The sequence below is a fragment of the Humulus lupulus genome, chromosome 4 (genome assembly GCF_963169125.1).
Source record: "Humulus lupulus chromosome 4, drHumLupu1.1, whole genome shotgun sequence".
NCBI classification, from domain to species: domain Eukaryota; kingdom Viridiplantae; phylum Streptophyta; class Magnoliopsida; order Rosales; family Cannabaceae; genus Humulus; species Humulus lupulus.
Window position 1 is genome coordinate 300,398 of NC_084796.1, and position 9,304 is coordinate 309,701.

A 9,304-nucleotide genomic window follows, 5' to 3' on the forward strand; every position below is an offset into this window, starting at 1 on the left:
TTTTTTGAACCTTTTCCCATCTCAATAATATTATATAGGGCTATTATTGGCCATGAATTGGGGTCCTAATTCAACCAAACAAAAAAATTGACCGTTCAGGCCAAATCTTCTAAGAAGCTGCCTAGGTCTCCGAAGCGATCTCGTAATTCACTCATATTTCTCTCTAACAAGCTCTAATTTTTTTGAACCTTTTACCATCTCAATAATATTATATAGGTCTATTATTTACCATGAATTGGGGTACTAATTCAACCAAACTAAAAAATTGACCTTTCAGGCCAAATCTCCTAGGCAGCTGCCTAGGGCTCCGAAGTGATCTCGTAATTCACTCATATTTCTCTCTAACAAGCTCTAATTTTTTTGAACCTTTTCCCATCTCAATATTATTATATAGGGCTATTATTGACCATGAATTGGGTTCCTAATATAACCAAACAAAAAAATTGACCTTTCAGGCCAAATCTCCTAGGCAGCTGCCTAGGGCTCCGAAGCGATCTCGTAATTCACTCATATTTCTCTCTAACATGCTCTAATTTTTTTGAACCTTTTCCCATCTCAATAATATTATATAGCGCTATTATTGACCATGAATTGGGATCCTAATTCAACCAAACAAAAATATTGTCCTTTCAGGCCTAATCTCTTAGGCAGCTGCCTAGGGCTCCGAAGCGATCTCGTAATTCACTCATATTTCTCTCTAACATGCTCTAATTTTTTTGAACCTATTCCCATCTCAATAATATTATATAGCGCTATTATTGACCATGAATTGGGATCCAAATTCAACCAAACAAAAAAATTGACCTTTCAGGCCTAATCTCCTAGGCAGCTGCCTAGGGCTCCGAAGCGATCTCGCAATTCACTCATATTTCTCCCTAACAAGCTCTAATTTTTTTGAACCTTTTCCCATCTCAATAATATTATATACGGCTATTATTGACCATGAATTGGGGTCCTAATTCAACCAAACAAAAAAATTGACCTTTCTGGCCAAATCTCCTAGGCAGCTGCCTAGGGCTCCGAAGCGTTCTCGTAATTCACTCATATTTCTCACTAACAAGCTCTAATTTTTTTGAACCTTTTCCCATCTCAATAATATTATATAGGGCTATTATTGACTAAGAATGGCGGTCCTAATAAATCCAAACAAAAAAATTGACCTTTCAGGCCAAATCTCCTAGGCAGCTGCCTAGGGCTCCGAAGCGATCTCGTAATTCACTCAAATTTCTCTTTAACAAGCTCTAACTTTTTTGAACCTTTTCCCATCTCAATAATATTATATAGGGCTATTATTGACCATGAATTGGGGTCCTAATTCAACCAAACAAAAAAATTGACCTTTCAGGCCAAATCTCCTAGGCAGAGGCCTAGGGCACCGAAGTGATCTCGTAATTCACTCATATTTCTCTCTAACAAGCTCTAATTTTTTTGACCCTTTCCCATCTCAATAATATTATATACGGCTATTATTGACCATGAATTGGGGTCCTAATTCAATCAAACAAAAAAATTGACCTTTCTGGCCAAATCTCCTAGGCAGCTGCCTAGGACTCCGAAGCGTTCTCGTAATTCTCTCATATTTCTCTCTAACAAGCTCTAATTTTTTTGAACCTTTTCCCATCTCAATAATATTTTATAGGGCTATTATTGACTAAGAATTGCGGTCCTAATTCATCCAAAAAAAAAAATTGACCTTTCAGGCGAAATCTCCTAGGCAGCTGCCTAGGGCTCCGAAGCGATCTCGTAATTCACTCAAATTTCTCTTTAACAAGCTCTACCTTTTTTGAACCTTTTCCCATCTCAATAATATTATATAGGGCTATTATTGACCATGAATTGGGGTCCTAATTCAACGAAACAAAAAAATTGACCGTTCAGGCCAAATCTCCTAAGCTGCTGCCTAGGGCTCCGAAGCGATCTCGTAATTCACTCATATTTCTCTCTAACAAGCTCTAATTTTTTTGAACCTTTTACCATCTCAATAATAATATATAGGTCTATTATTTACCATGAATTGGGGTCCTAACTCAACCAAACTAAAAAATTGACCTTTCAGGCCAAATCTCCTAGGCAGCTGCCTAAGGCTCCGAAGTGATCTCGTAATTCACTCACATTTCTCTCTAACAAGCTCTAATTTTTTTGAACCTTTTCCCATCTCAATATTATTATATAGGGCTATTATTGACCATGAATTGGGGTCCTAATTTAAACAAACTAAAAAGTTGACCTTTCAGGCCAAATCTCCTAGGCAGCTGCCTAGGGCTCCGAAGCGATCTCGCAATTCACTCATATTTCTCCCTAACAAGCTCTAATTTTTTTGAACCTTTTCCCATCTCAATAATATTATATAGGGCTATTATTGACCATGAATTGGGGTCCTAATTCAACCAAACAAAAAAATTGACCTTTCTGGCCAAATCTCCTAGGCAGCTGCCTAGAGCTCCGAAGCGTTCTCGTAATTCACTCATATTTCTCTTTAACAAGCTCTAACTTTTTTGAACCTTTTCCCATCTCAATAATATTATATAGGGCTATTATTGACCATGAATTGGGGTCCTAATTCAACCAAACAAAAAAATTGACCGTTCAGGCCTAATCTCCTAGGCAGCTGCCTAGGGCTCCGAAGCGATCTCGTAATTCACTCATATTTCTCTCTAACAAGCTCTAATTTTTTTGACTCTTTTACCATCTCAATAATAATATATAGGTCTATTATTTACCATGAATTGGGGTCCTAATTCAACCAAACTAAAAAATTGACCTTTCAGGCCAAATCTCCTAGGCAGCTGCCTAGGGCTTCGAAGTGATCTCGTAATTCACTCACATTTCTCTCTACCAAGCTCTAATTTTTTTGAACCTTTTCCCATCTCAATATTATTATATAGGGCTATTATTGACCATGAATTGGGGTCCTAATTTAACCAAACAAAAAAATTGACCTTTCAGGCCAAATCTCCTAGGCAGCTGCCTAGGGCTCCGAAGCGATCTCGTAATTCACTCATATTTCTCTCTAACATGCTCTAATTTTTTTGAACCTTTTCCCATCTCAATAATATTATATAGCGCTATTATTGACCATGAATTGGGATCGTAATTCAACCAAACAAAAAAATTGACCTTTTAGGCCTAATCTCCTAGGCAGCTGCCTAGGGCTCCGAAGCGATCTCGCAATTCACTTATATTTCTCCCTACCAAGCTCTAATTTTTTTGAACCTTTTCCCATCTTAATAATATTATATAGGGCTATTATTGACCATGAATTGGGGTCCTAATTCAACCAAACAAAAAAATTGACCTTTCAGGCCAAATCTCCTAGGCAGCTGCCTAGGGCTCCGAAGCGTTCTCGTAATTCACTCATATTTCTCTCTAACAAGCTTTAATTTTTTTGAACCTTTTCCCATCTCAATAGTATTATATAGGGCTATTATTGACTATGAATTGCGGTCCTAATTCATCCAAACAAAAAAATTGACCTTTCAGGCCAAATCTCCTTGGCAGCAGCCTAGGGCTTCGAAGCGATCTCGTAATTTCTCTTTAACAAGCTCTAACTTTTTTGAACCTTTTCCCATCTCAATAATATTATATAGGGCTATTATTGACCATGAATTGGGGTCCTAATTCAACCAAACAAAAAAATTTACCGTTCAGGGCAAATCTCCTAAGAAGCTGCCTAGGGCTCCGAAGCGATCTCGTAATTCACTCATATTTCTCTCTAACAAGCTCTAATGTTTTTGAACCTTTTACCATCTCAATAATAATATATAGGTCTATTATTTACCATGAATTGGGGTCCTAATTCAACCAAACTAAAAAATTGACCTTTCAGGCCAAATCTCCTAGGCAGCTGCCTAGGGCTCCGAAGCGATCTCGTAATTCACTCAAATTTCTCTTTAACAAGCTCTAACTTTTTTGAACCTTTTCCCATCTCAATAATATTATATAGGGCTATTAGTGACCATGAATTGGGGTCCTAATTCAACCAAACAAAAAAATTGACCGTTCAGGCCTAATCTCCTAAACAGCTGCCTAGGGCTCCGAAGCGATCTCGTAATTCACTCATATTTCTCTCTAACAAGCTCTAATTTTTTTGACTCTTTTACCATCTCAATAATAATATATAGGTCTATTATTTACCATGAATTGGGGTCCTAATTCAACCAAACTAAAAAATTGACCTTTCAGGCCAAATCTCCTAGGCAGCTGCCTAGGGCTTCGAAGTGATCTCGTAATTCACTCACATTTCTCTCTACCAAGCTCTAATTTTTTTGAACCTTTTCCCATCTCAATATTATTATATAGGGCTATTATTGACCATGAATTGGGGTCCTAATTTAACCAAACAAAAAAATTGACCTTTCAGGCCAAATCTCCTAAGCAGCTGCCTAGGGCTCCGAAGCGATCTCGTAATTCACTCATATTTCTCTCTAACAAGCTCTAATTTTTTTGAACCTTTTACCATCACAATAATAATATATAGGTCTATTATTTACCATGAATTGGGGTCCTAATTCAACCAAACTAAAAAATTGACCTTTCAGGCCAAATCTCCTAGGCAGCTGCCTAGGGCTCCGAAGTGATCTCGTAATTCACTCACATTTCTCTCTACCAAGCTCTAATTTTTTTGAACCTTTTCCCATCTCAATATTATTATATAGGGCTATTATTGACCATGAATTGGGGTCCTAATTTAACCAAACAAAAAAATTGACCTTTCAGGCCAAATCTCCTAGGCAGCTGCCTAGGGCTCCGAAGCGATCTCGTAATTCACTCATATTTCTCTCTAACTTGCTCTAATTTTTTTGAACCTTTTCCCATCTTAATAATATTATATAGGGCTATTATTGACCATGAATTGGGGTCCTAATTCAACCAAACAAAAAAATTGACCTTTCAGGCCAAATCTCCTAGGCAGCTGCCTAGGGCTCCGAAGCGTTCTCGTAATTCACTCATATTTCTCTCTAACAAGCTTTAATTTTTTTGAACCTTTTCCCATCTCAATAGTATTATATAGGGCTATTATTGACTATGAATTGCGGTCCTAATTCATCCAAACAAAAAAATTGACCTTTCAGGCCAAATCTCCTAAGCAGCTGCCTAGGGCTCCGAAGCGATCTCGTAATTCACTCATATTTCTCTCTAACAAGCTCTAATTTTTTTGAACCTTTTACCATCTCAATAATAATATATAGGTCTATTATTTACCATGAATTGGGGTCCTAATTCAACCAAACTAAAAAATTGACCTTTCAGGCCAAATCTCCTAGGCAGCTGCCTAGGGCTCCGAAGTGATCTCGTAATTCACTCACATTTCTCTCTACCAAGCTCTAATTTTTTTGAACCTTTTCCCATCTCAATATTATTATATAGGGCTATTATTGACCATGAATTGGGGTCCTAATTTAACCAAACAAAAAAATTGACCTTTCAGGCCAAATCTCCTAGGCAGCTGCCTAGGGCTCCGAAGCGATCTCGTAATTCACTCATATTTCTCTCTAACTTGCTCTAATTTTTTTGAACCTTTTCCCATCTTAATAATATTATATAGGGCTATTATTGACCATGAATTGGGGTCCTAATTCAACCAAACAAAAAAATTGACCTTTCAGGCCAAATCTCCTAGGCAGCTGCCTAGGGCTCCGAAGCGTTCTCGTAATTCACTCATATTTCTCTCTAACAAGCTTTAATTTTTTTGAACCTTTTCCCATCTCAATAGTATTATATAGGGCTATTATTGACTATGAATTGCGGTCCTAATTCATCCAAACAAAAAAATTGACCTTTCAGGCCAAATCTCCTTGGCAGCAGCCTAGGGCTCCGAAGCGATCTCGTAATTCACTCAAATTTCTCTTTAACATGCTCTAATTTTTTTGAACCTTTTCCCATCTCAATAATATTATATAGCGCTATTATTGACCATGAATTGGGATCGTAATTCAACCAAACAAAAAAATTGACCTTTTAGGCCTAATCTCCTAGGCAGCTGCCTAGGGCTCCGAAGCGATCTCGCAATTCACTTATATTTCTCCCTACCAAGCTCTAATTTTTTTGAACCTTTTCCCATCTTAATAATATTATATAGGGCTATTATTGACCATGAATTGGGGTCCTAATTCAACCAAACAAAAAAATTGACCTTTCAGGCCAAATCTCCTAGGCAGCTGCCTAGGGCTCCGAAGCGTTCTCGTAATTCACTCATATTTCTCTCTAACAAGCTTTAATTTTTTTGAACCTTTTCCCATCTCAATAGTATTATATAGGGCTATTATTGACTATGAATTGCGGTCCTAATTCATCCAAACAAAAAAATTGACCTTTCAGGCCAAATCTCCTTGGCAGCAGCCTAGGGCTCCGAAGCGATCTCGTAATTCACTCAAATTTCTCTTTAACAAGCTCTAACTTTTTTGAACCTTTTCCCATCTCAATAATATTATATAGGGCTATTATTGACCATGAATTGGGGTCCTAATTCAACCAAACAAAACAATTTACCGTTCAGGGCAAATCTCCTAAGAAGCTGCCTAGGGCTCCGAAGCGATCTCGTAATTCACTCATATTTCTCTCTAACAAGCTCTAATGTTTTTGAACCTTTTACCATCTCAATAATATTATATAGGGCTATTATTGACTAAGAATTGCGGTCCTAATTCATCCAAACAAAAAAATTGACCTTTCCGTCCAAATCTCCTAGGCAGCTGCCTAGGGCTCCGAAGCGATCTCGCAATTCACTCATATTTCTCCCTAACATGCTCTAATTTTTTTGAACCTTTTCCCATCTCAATAATATTATATACGGCTATTATTGACCATGAATTGGGGTCCAAATTCAACCAAACAAAAAAATTGACCTTTCTGGCCTAATCTCCTAGGCAGCTGCCTAGGGCTCCGAAGCGTTCTCGTAATTCACTCATATTTCTCTCTAACAAGCTCTAATTTTTTTGAACCTTTTCCCATCTCAATAATATTATATAGGGCTATTATTGACTAAGAATTGCGGTCCTAATTCATCAAAACAAAAAAATTGACCTTTCAGGCCAAATCTCCTAGGCAGCTGCCTAGGGCTCCGAAGCGATCTCGTAATTCACTCAAATTTCTCTTTAACAAGCTCTAACTTTTTTGAACCTTTTCCCATCTCAATAATATTATATAGGGCTATTATTGACCATGAATTGGGGTCCTAATTCAACCAAACAAAAAAATTGACCGTTCAGGCCAAATCTCCTAAGCAGCTGCCTAGGGCTCCGAAGCGATCTCGTAATTCACTCATATTTCTCTCTAACAAGCTCTAATTTTTTTGAACCTTTTACCATCTCAATAATAATATATAGGTCTATTATTTACCATGAATTGGGGTCCTAATTCAACCAAACTAAAAAATTGACCTTTCAGGCCAAATCTCCTAGGCAGCTGCCTAGGGCTCCGAAGCGATCTCGTAATTCACTCAAATTTCTCTTTAACAAGCTCTAACTTTTTTGAACCTTTTCCCATCTCAATAATATTATATAGGGCTATTATTGACCATGAATTGGGGTCCTAATTCAACCAAACAAAAAAATTGACCGTTCAGGCCAAATCTCCTAGGCAGCTGCCTAGGGCTCCGAAGCGATCTCGTAATTCACTCATATTTCTCTCTAACTTGCTCTAATTTTTTTGAACCTTTTCCCATCTTAATAATATTATATAGGGCTATTATTGACCATGAATTGGGGTCCTAATTCAACCAAACAAAAAAATTGACCTTTCAGGCCAAATCTCCTAGGCAGCTGCCTAGGGCTCCGAAGCGTTCTCGTAATTCACTCATATTTCTCTCTAACAAGCTTTAATTTTTTTGAACCTTTTCCCATCTCAATAGTATTATATTGGGCTATTATTGACTATGAATTGCGGTCCTAATTCATCCAAACAAAAAAATTGACCTTTCAGGCCAAATCTCCTTGGCAGCAGCCTAGGGCTCCGAAGCGATCTCGTAATTCACTCAAATTTCTCTTTAACATGCTCTAATTTTTTTGAACCTTTTCCCATCTCAATAATATTATATAGCGCTATTATTGACCATGAATTGGGATCGTAATTCAACCAAACAAAAAAATTGACCTTTTAGGCCTAATCTCCTAGGCAGCTGCCTAGGGCTCCGAAGCGATCTCGCAATTCACTTATATTTCTCCCTACCAAGCTCTAATTTTTTTGAACCTTTTCCCATCTTAATAATATTATATAGGGCTATTATTGACCATGAATTGGGGTCCTAATTCAACCAAACAAAAAAATTGACCTTTCAGGCCAAATCTCCTAGGCAGCTGCCTTGGGCTCCGAAGCGTTCTCGTAATTCACTCATATTTCTCTCTAACAAGCTTTAATTTTTTTGAACCTTTTCCCATCTCAATAGTATTATATAGGGCTATTATTGACTATGAATTGCGGTCCTAATTCATCCAAACAAAAAAATTGACCTTTCAGGCCAAATCTCCTTGGCAGCAGCCTAGGGCTCCGAAGCGATCTCGTAATTCACTCAAATTTCTCTTTAACAAGCTCTAACTTTTTTGAACCTTTTCCCATCTCAATAATATTATATAGGGCTATTATTGACCATGAATTGGGGTCCTAATTCAACCAAACAAAAAAATTTACCGTTCAGGGTAAATCTCCTAAGAAGCTGCCTAGGGCTCCGAAGCGATCTCGTAATTCACTCATATTTCTCTCTAACAAGCTCTAATGTTTTTGAACCTTTTACCATCTCAATAATATTATATAGGGCTATTATTGACTAAGAATTGCGGTCCTAATTCATCCAAACAAAAAAATTGACCTTTCAGGCCAAATCTCCTAGGCAGCTGCCTAGGGCTCCGAAGCGATCTCGCAATTCACTCATATTTCTCCCTAACATGCTCTAATTTTTTTGAACCTTTTCCCATCTCAATAATATTATATACGGCTATTATTGACCATGAATTGGGGTCCAAATTCAACCAAACAAAAAAATTGACCTTTCTGGCCTAATCTCCTAGGCAGCTGCCTAGGGCTCCGAAGCGTTCTCGTAATTCACTCATATTTCTCTCTAACAAGCTCTAATTTTTTTGAACCTTTTCCCATCTCAATAATATTATATAGGGCTATTATTGACTAAGAATTGCGGTCCTAATTCATCAAAACAAAAAAATTGACCTTTCAGGCCAAATCTCCTAGGCAGCTGCCTAGGGCTCTGAAGCGATCTCGTAATTCACTCAAATTTCTCTTTAACAAGCTCTAACTTTTTTGAACCTTTTCCCATCTCAATAATATTATATAGGGCTATTATTGACCATGAATT